Source organism: Centruroides sculpturatus, unplaced genomic scaffold, assembly GCF_000671375.1.
Source record: "Centruroides sculpturatus isolate CEXI.00-Female unplaced genomic scaffold, Cexi_2.0 scaffold22, whole genome shotgun sequence".
In the NCBI taxonomy this organism is placed as follows: Eukaryota; Metazoa; Arthropoda; class Arachnida; order Scorpiones; family Buthidae; genus Centruroides; species Centruroides sculpturatus.
In genome coordinates, this window is record NW_019384323.1 from 785,048 (window position 1) to 794,577 (window position 9,530).

At 33.0% G+C, this 9,530-nt stretch overlaps 1 protein-coding gene across 1 annotated transcript in view; it reads left to right on the forward strand.

The window, feature by feature from the left end:
- The first annotated feature begins 81 nt into the window (after positions 1-81).
- The window catches only part of LOC111626248 (Golgi resident protein GCP60-like), a 43,360-nt gene continuing 33,911 nt past the window's right edge, over positions 82-9,530 (forward strand). The window contains exon 1 of the mRNA XM_023369562.1: positions 82-127. The gene's annotated coding sequence lies outside the window, so the exon portion shown is untranslated. The remainder of the gene's footprint in view (positions 128-9,530) is intronic.

Below are 9,530 nucleotides of genomic sequence, written 5' to 3' on the forward strand. Positions count from 1 at the left end.
TATTCTCATAAATTAAATATAAAATATTTTGATTAAACACAAATAAGTAAAAATTTGGAAATACGGAAATGATATGTTGCGTTTGGTGGCGCTTTTGAAGTTTTGGATTTGTTTTCATCTGGAAAAGGTTTGTAAATAGAAGTGTTTTTGTCAAAATCGAATGCTTATCAATTTCGAACTATTAGAGAAATAATCAATGTGTAAGCAGAAGTACGCGGATTGATGTGTGTTATTTAATTGATATTTTTTAAATGAAGCATCATCGTTAATATGTTACTTTAAAAGCAGATTACAATATAACAGTAAAGAAAAATATAGTCAAAATGTAATTGTTCTGTGCAATCGACGACAATAATTCTTGAAACTGGCAATTCCGAATATATTACAAGTCTTTTCCAGTTTGGCTGAACTGAAGCCTGATGGGAATATGTTAATTTCCTACGGATTTAATAAGAAAATAATAACCGTTAATGCTTATTTTATTCGTACATATTTAGAACGTTAGTCTTGTATTTCGAGACAGTTGTGAAGGAGTGGCGACGGCTTAGAAAGATAGTTAGCGTCTCTCGAGAGCCGTTTTCCTATCTTTTGAGACTTTGGCGCACCAGATACAGGCCACTTTTGGAGCTCGCTTCTGCTCCGGACCGCCTGCACTCGGGAGCGGAGTTTGAGTCTCGCCGCTTCCCGCCCGGGCTTCTCGCAGCGCCGTGCGTTTTGAAAGCTCGGAAGTTACCGTCGGTGACTCTGGCCTTTATTTTTTTGTCGTCCGTTTTGCCGTCTTGGAAATTTTTCGCGGTCGGCAGCTTCGGCTCCCGGCGGGTTCCGTGCCCGTTTCGTACGGCGAGATTCCCGCCTCCGCGTGGTGGTTCCGGTGCGGCGGTTGCCGTACCTTGCTCGGTCGGGACGGAGAGACGTCGGACGCGGAGTCGACGGAGAGTGTTTTTTTTTACCGATACCGTAATAGAAATATTGCGAGGGCGATCTGTGGACGTGCTGGCGTTTTGCGGACGTGCGCAGCCGCCGTTTACGCCTACGTTGCTATTATGATTTGTTTGTAGTGATAATTTATTATTGACTTTCCTAAATTTGATTCGCGGTCGGACGGACGAGGCACGTAAGACGAATGCTTGCCGCTTCGAAGAGTCGGCCGGTTAGAATTAGATTCTCTGAAATATTTCGGGGCGATGGGGCCCAAATACGTTGGAGTCTGTTCTCTCTGCTATTCTGCCGTCTCGTAACGGATCCGACTAGAGTGGTGACGAATACTAAAAACTATGGGAATACTAAAAAAGAAATATGATCTATTATTTTTCAACTTTTTTGTCTTTGTAATCTGAATTTTACATCCATCTCTTAGGATACATTTAAAAGTAAAACCTGGCTTATTTACTTAATATATAAGAGTAATATTTGATTCGAATTGATTTTGTTTAGTGGCGTAAGAGCTTCTGAGTTTAAACTGTATCGAGTACCACATAATTGATATTTGTACTTCGTTGTTTACTTATGACAATGTTTTCTGAATATTGATTGCACAGTTTTTTAAAATTTATGGAAAAATTTTGGATTATTCTCACTTATGCAAAAAGAAGCATCCTTGTTTTTTCTTTTAAACTCTGAATGGTGTAAACATTAATTGATAAAAAACATATAAGATTTAACAAAAACATTTCTATTGCCAAAAGCTATGTGTAATGTTGCACATATAGTGATTATTATATATTAAATCACTGATTATTTACAGAGAATAAAAAGCGATGTATTAATATTAGAACATCTTGAAATCATCCAATGATTTGTCTTTGAAATATTTGTTTGGATTTAATATAATTGATAGGAATGTCAATATAGAGAGTTTGTTTCTGCTTTATGTACTGTATCCAAATAATTAGTTGTATCAGTAACATCACTATATTAAATCAATATATTGATACTACTGACATACATTAAAATTAATTTATATTCTATCAACATTACATATTTACAATATTCATTGTGCAGTGCACTCTTGATAATCCTAGTATTGCACAGAGCTCTTTGGATTAATGAAAAGTTCAGATTAGTAGGGTTATAAGAAAGAAGAAAATTGAAGTCAAAGATGACTACAGATAAATATTAATTTTAAATCCATTCTAAATAGTGGAGGATTTTGTTTATGTACAATAAATAATAATAATTATATTTTATAACTATTACAGATATCTGTATTGACATCATGTTTCATTTCTTTAAGTCCTGCTGAAAACTAATGTTCCAACATTCAATTTCAAAAGCTACACTTATTTTATAATGGAAATTAATTCAAAAAGTATAGTGTACTTAAAATGAAGGCATGTGTTTATAAGAAAAGTCAGGATCATTTTATAGATCAAATAATGAAATGAGATTAGTAATATCCAGCAAATAATACCAAACATCACTTCTAAACACAAAAAACCAATGTTTATTGAAAATTTTTAAATTATCATGAACAAGTTGAAAATCCATAAAGACCCTTTTTTTTTAATTGTGAAGGACATTCACAATTCAAGAAGAAATGGGTCTATATATAAGCAAGAAATCATTCTCTTAACATGCATATCAAGCAGCACCATTATTCTATCTAGAAGGGTCTGCTGACCACAGCATTAGCAACATTTGCCATTGAAAACAATGTACAGGCACAGTACTTCTCAATGAAGTCAATCTCATACATCCAATTAGGAATTGGACCAATCTGAAACATCTGGAGAAACTTGAAATTTACAAAGCTATTATTTGGAACACTGAATAAATTACAGAGATGCTGAAACCCTCTCTAAAGCATGCAGGTTTATCTTTGAAGTACATCTATCCAAACAAAAACATCTGAGATGTAAAAGAATTATGCCAAGTAAAAATTTGTGACAATCTAGATGACAGTCAAAAATTTTCTTAGAAGTTTTTCTTTGGTAAAGATAAGCTTGGCACTTGGAGGCAAAATGTAGAAAATAATAATACAGGTAAAAATCTTATGGGTACTGCTGAGTGCCAAGCTTATCTTTACCAAAGAAAAGCTGCTAAGAAGAATTTTGACTCTCATCTAAATTAAATTGTCATAAATTTTTACTTGGTGTAATTTCTTTACATCTCAGATGTTTTTATTTAGTAATTGTATTATTACATCAAGACAAGACGATGATGTACAATTCAGAGCATGAAAGAGTAATTCAAAAATTTAACTAGTATAGAAACAATACTGCAGAATTCTGAACAACTCAACACGCATGCTTTTTGTGACAAGTACAATTTTCAAGCAATAAATTTTTTTCAAGTGTGTGCTACTATTTGCAATGTAACTGTTTCTATCAAAACAAAAATTTTTAGCTTCATTTCAATCAGGAAAGTCACAAGGGCTTTGAAACATTATCTTTCACATATCCCCACAGGAAGAAATCAATTGGCATAATATTGAATGAGTGCAAAAGCCATGGAATCAGTCCACCATACCCAACTCATCATCCAGGAGATGCATATCAAGAAATTTCCTCCAGTTAACAATCTTTCAAACAGTTGTTTGTGGTATACCAAACAGCAAAGACACTTGTGTAGCCTAATTGATTTTGTGGGCTTTGAGAAAATGCTTTTGGAATGTGATTGACATTTTCCTGTGAAGTGCTTAGTCTTTCCATTTCTTTAGGTGATGAACAGTACTACTCTCTTGAAATTGTTTTATCTTACTTCAGATAGCATTGTCTGAAGGGGATCTTTTCAATGCTGATTTATGTAATAACATTGCTTTGTGATAAAAGACATTATTTCAAAAAACCAAAGTATGCACATTGCTTTTCCTTGAACAGTTGCTATTTTGAAGTATGACATCATATTATCTCTCAGACATCAAGGCAGTGGATACAAGGATGCCAAATAAAAGGTTTTGAGTTGTACTTTCATATTCTGTAAGCAGTTTTATTTTGTTGTTTCTGATTCAAAAATTATAGGAATATGGAAACCCTAACAATAATTTATAATTGACCAGTGTATTGTATTTAATATACAATGTTTTTTAAATGATGATATAAAAATTAGAATAAAAACTAAATTGAAAATTTTGCAGGATATCTTGACATGTTGCCAAATGCATCAGTATAGTTGTTTTCATTGTATATATTACATGCTTGTCAACCTTTGTAATTTTTTAATTGGATATAAGTCAGTTTAACAAATAAAAAAATGTATCCCTTGATGTTTTTTTAGAATCACACTCTTCAGGAGTATATTCATAAGAAATTAAAATTTTAGATGTGTCTAATGTTGATTGATGCTCTATAGTCTGAAAAAGAGGAGGGAAAAGTAAGAAATCAGTCAGGATGGGAAAGTTACATCCTCACTATCAGAAGAAGCTAAAAGCAAAAGTATCAAAGTTATTGGGAAGTCTAGTTCTAATGAAGAACAAATAACATTAGAAAGATTCTGAATATAAAGAAAATATTTGGATGGTTAGTTGAAGATACAATATCACTATGAATTGCTATGGGAACAGTAGTTAGTTTGCTTTATTGAAAATTCGTATTAACTATTTCAGGGTCAAGGTCATAGTTGTATAATTTAGGAAGTTAAGACTTAATAGATGATAGAAGTCTCTATATTATAATATTTTGAATTAATTTACCAAAACTAAATTTATTTACAAAAATACATTAACAATTTTCAAATCAAACAATATGAGGATAAGACAGTATTTGCCATTTAAATGTTGAGCATGGCCAGATGGCTGAGCGGTCAAGGTGTCAGCCTACCGCTGTGGGGGACCCGGGTTCGAATCCCAATGGGTCAAAAGATTCCCAGGAATTTTTTGGAAGAGTTGTTTATCTGGATATGTCGGGTCTCATCCCTCACCATCCGGCCGCCCCATTGTGGGCCAGGCCGAACCCATAATGGGCTTGCTTAAAGAGGTCCTCTTAGTGCCCACAGGGCAGAAGAGAAAAAAAAAAGTCAATCAGTATATCAGAGTGGTTAAATAAAGTAAAGCTAAAAGAAATCTCTGATTTTTTTTCTGTTGAAGATAGATTGAAAAAGTAGATTTGGCACAAAGTAGTCAAACCCGACATCACTTTCTTCCCAATATGCAAACTAGCATGTGTTTGCGTGGGACTACATCCATTTAAAGGAGTGGATGTCCTTAAACTTTATTTTTTGGGGTTGTGAAGGTAATGTACTGTACAGTTTGATTTAACAAATTCTGATAAAATTTTTGTTCACTTTATCATGTGAAAATTAAAGTCATGACAATGGTATTTTATAGGGTGATGACAAAATTTGCTTTAATGCAAAAATTCGCTTTATCAGTGTTAATTTTAAGGTGAGTCCAGTATAAAGTTTATGAAAATAGTTGTTAATGAAAGAAAGATAATTTTAATATTTTTAAATTTTATTTTGTATTATGTTTCTTGTTTTTGTACATTTATGTTGTCTCTATGGCAATCTATGTTTTGTCTTTTCTGTATTTTCAAAGATACTTTTTTCCAGTCTAGGGTTGGACATTTATATTTTTTATATTCAGGATTATTTTTTCAGTGTGATAATTTACACAATAAAACTCTTACCATTAGAAATAAACCCTAGAATTTTTATTACTCTAGGATTATTTGTTAATAAATAAAAGATTCCTGCAATCAAAATTTTCACATTGCTGTTGATGTTCAAAAACTTTTTCCAGGGATTGTAGTCTGAACTGTGCACAAGTTTAGAAATAAAAGAAATTATGTGTCATAATGTATACCTAGATATATATTCATACAAACTTGTTTGTTATGCTTTAGTAACATTGTGAACATTTTATACAGTGGTGCCTCGTACAACGTACTTAATCCGTTCCAGATGCACGTCCGGTGAGTGAAACGTCCGTTATACGAAACGCATTTTCCCATAGAAATACATGTTAAAACATATAATTCGTTCCGCAGCATAAAATAACCGTACTGTACCATAAAAAATGAAAATGGAGCAGACACCAATTATGCCGGGTAGTCAGATGTTGTGAGGAGGAGGTGGAAGAACACTTTCTTTACACATTCATACAGATACAGACTTCTTACACATTGCAGCTGGTCTTTTTTTATTGTTTTTTAATCGTAGTCAGATTCAGGAGAGGCTACCAGAACTTTCAGGGTCAACTTCTCTTGTTCCATCCTTTGTTTTTTGCCCGCTGGCTTCTTGAAAAACATGACCAAGGTGGTCTGTTTCTCTCTTTTCTTCAACACCTATCGGAAATGACGGGCAAGGGTGTCATTGTAGAGATCATTGATCCTGTTGGCCTCAGCTCTGTTTGGATAATGANATAAATATAAATCATATATTAGCAGTTTATAAGACAAAAATTACATACGAACGAAAGAAATTTAATTTTACAGTATACAGATTTTAATAACAATTTATGGAGTGATTTGCAATCTATACAGTGCAGTGTGTAATAGGTCGTTTCTTCTGTTTTTTATCCACAACACCAAAAGTTACTCGGTTTGTCAATGCTGATTTGACTCGCTTCCTTATCTTGTAGATGATTCATGATGGTTTTTGACCTGCGAACGTGTGCTTCCCAATGTTGATCGTAAAAGTTACAAAACCAATCGTGTGTTTTAATTCCTTTCATAAGAATTCTTTCTTTTTCTGGTTTTAGTATTTTTAAAATCAAATCTTTGCAAGTATTCGATATTAAAATAGACTCTAGAAATATCACATTCCCTTTTTTTGCCATATTTATGAAATTTTTTCGATTGGAGAATTCGAAAGGAAAGGTTCCATGAAGCATGACATAAAGTACTATACCCATGCTCCATATATCAGAAAGCTGGGCATTGTATGGAATTTTTTGCAAGATTTCAGGACAGGCGTAAGCAAAACTACCGCAAAATGTTACACTAATATTTTCAGTCTCGTTATTTACGATAGATTCTTTTGCAAATCCGAAATCAGTGATTTTTAAGTTGTCATTTTTGTCCAAAAGAAGATTTTCACATTTTATATCGCGATGAACTATGCCCTAAAATTAAAAGAGAATAAACCGTTAATATAAGTAAAAATAATGTATTTTATTTACCCTATAGATAATAACAAGACATTTTATTCACATCTATCGCGGGATCAAGCAGGTCCAGAATGGAACCATCAGGAGTAAGGAATAAGATTGTATTGTATATCTGGACGGTACCATACCCAAACTGGAACCTAGACCCTTTAGGACAGTTACAATCAATGATAAATAATAGGCCTATATCACAAATCGAGCAAGAGATAAAAAGTAATACTAATTAAAGGTACAAAAATGCAATGGTACAAAAACTGAAGTGAGCATTTTTCAAATGTATTTACAATGAGTAATTAACGCTAAAAGGCATTAATATATTATGAGCTATATCAGTGTTTCTGGAAGTGTGTGCCGCAAAATCTTAAAAAGAGCGTCATTTTTATTTTAACATCATTGTCTGAATATATGTACTGTACAGTGCATTACCATTAATAAGAACGAAGTACACGAAGCATCTTTTTATGACGAATTGAAATTGACATATCCGAATACAGGGACTTTTGCATTCAGGCATCAACACCATTTGAATAAAGACCAAATATCGTTTGCCCGCGGACCACGTGAATCGTCCCTGAATTATCTCAGAAAGTCTAAGTACTGCATTATGTCTCTAGTCTCTCTAGTTCTCTGGCAGTTGTACTGTACAGTACGTGTAGGCGTGCGGCGTATTAGGTTTTTATATATATCGAGTTAATATTATCATAGTAAGCTGCGTTTGTGTTGTAAAGTGAATAATTTAGTATTACGGGATTTATTATGGTACTTAAAATGTATATAGAAATTAAAAATTCTACAAAAACTTTTTTATTGTTATGAAAAACTGAAAGTGATATACGAAAATTTTTAATTAAAAACAAAACTATTGATATCGGTGACAGTAGTTCTGCAGCAACTACAAATATATCCGTTGAAAATAGTAATAATATAGACATCAGTGCCGATGAATCTCAGCCAAAAAGATCGAAAATTACTACAAAAAATATAATGAAGATTACTTAAATTTTGGTTTTACAAACATAAAATTCCCCTTATATTTATATGTTGTATGTGGACGTAAAAAAGCAAACAATGCAATGGTTCCTAGCAAGCTAAAACGCCGTATGGAAGTTCATTAAAATTTGATGTCTAAAGACAAAAGGTATTTTGAACGATTAATGATAAATAGTGCAAACAAATACAAAATGTTATGATTGTTTTAATAACGAACTATGACGGACGGCCGGATGGCCGAGCGGTCATAGGTGGCAACCTAACGCCCTCTAGGACCCGGGATCGAATTCGGACGGGTCGAAAAACTTCCTGGAATTTATTGGAAGGTGGTTCGTCCGGATATGACCCTCACCATCCGACCGCCCCCATTGTGGGGCTGGCCAACCTATAACGGGCTTGCTAAAAGAGACCCTCTTAGTGCCCATAGGGCAGAGAAGAGAGTAAAAATAAATAAATAAACATGAATTGTGGTTTGCAAAACTGGCTTACATAGAACATATATTTGCACATCTTAATATTTTGAATACTAGTTTACAAGGGTGAAACGCAAATATCTTAACATCAATAGACAAGTTAGTTAATTGCACTTTTGATAAAAGAAAATATGCTTATGGATGAATAAACTTGATGAAAATAATTTAGCTATTTTCTAAGATTCCCGAACATTTGAGAAATTTTCTTGCATCAGTGGTGAAAACCATTTAGATTTGCATAAAAAAAACAATGAAAATATATTTGCCATCTATTAAATCGGAAAAATATGACTGGATTCGCAATCCTTTTATTAATGATACATCAAACTGGATTTTTGTCTCGAAGAAGAGGAAAAACTGATTTATTTTCCATTCGATCGAACATTGAAACTCAAACATTCGGAATTTCATTTGGATACTTTTTGGGTTTCGGTCAGAGATGAATATCTAAAGTTATCTAAAAGAGCAATAAATATTTTATTCCGATTTTCAACTCTCACTAACACGAAAAATAAGAAACGATCAAGATTGTAAAATGTCGAAAATGAACTGCGAGTTTCTCTGTCTAAAATAAGACCCGATATAACAGAAATAACAAAATATCGTCAATCACATATTTCACATTGACTGTAATTCTTTATATAAAAGTTCATTCGATTTCTATCAAATATTTGAATAACTTAAAGCTTTGTCGAAGGCATACATTCTTCTTGTAATTATTTATTTATTTACTTTTATATTTTATTTCGGTTGTAAGAATTGTTCGCATAACACAGATAAAGGAGAAGGTGGTATTATGGAACACTGCGGGTATTATGAAACCACCCCATTTCGAACTGATAATAAAGGCGAACTGTAGCGGAATGTGGCTGAACTGAACTAGGCAGACATCCATAGCAAGGGGAAAACCCGTTTTACTTCAGTTAAACGGTTGTCCGTATTTAATCAGCAAATTTGTTTTTTTCAAAATTCACAAGTTTTGAATGCTAAGTGAATTTAATTATTTTTAAAATATAAATCGT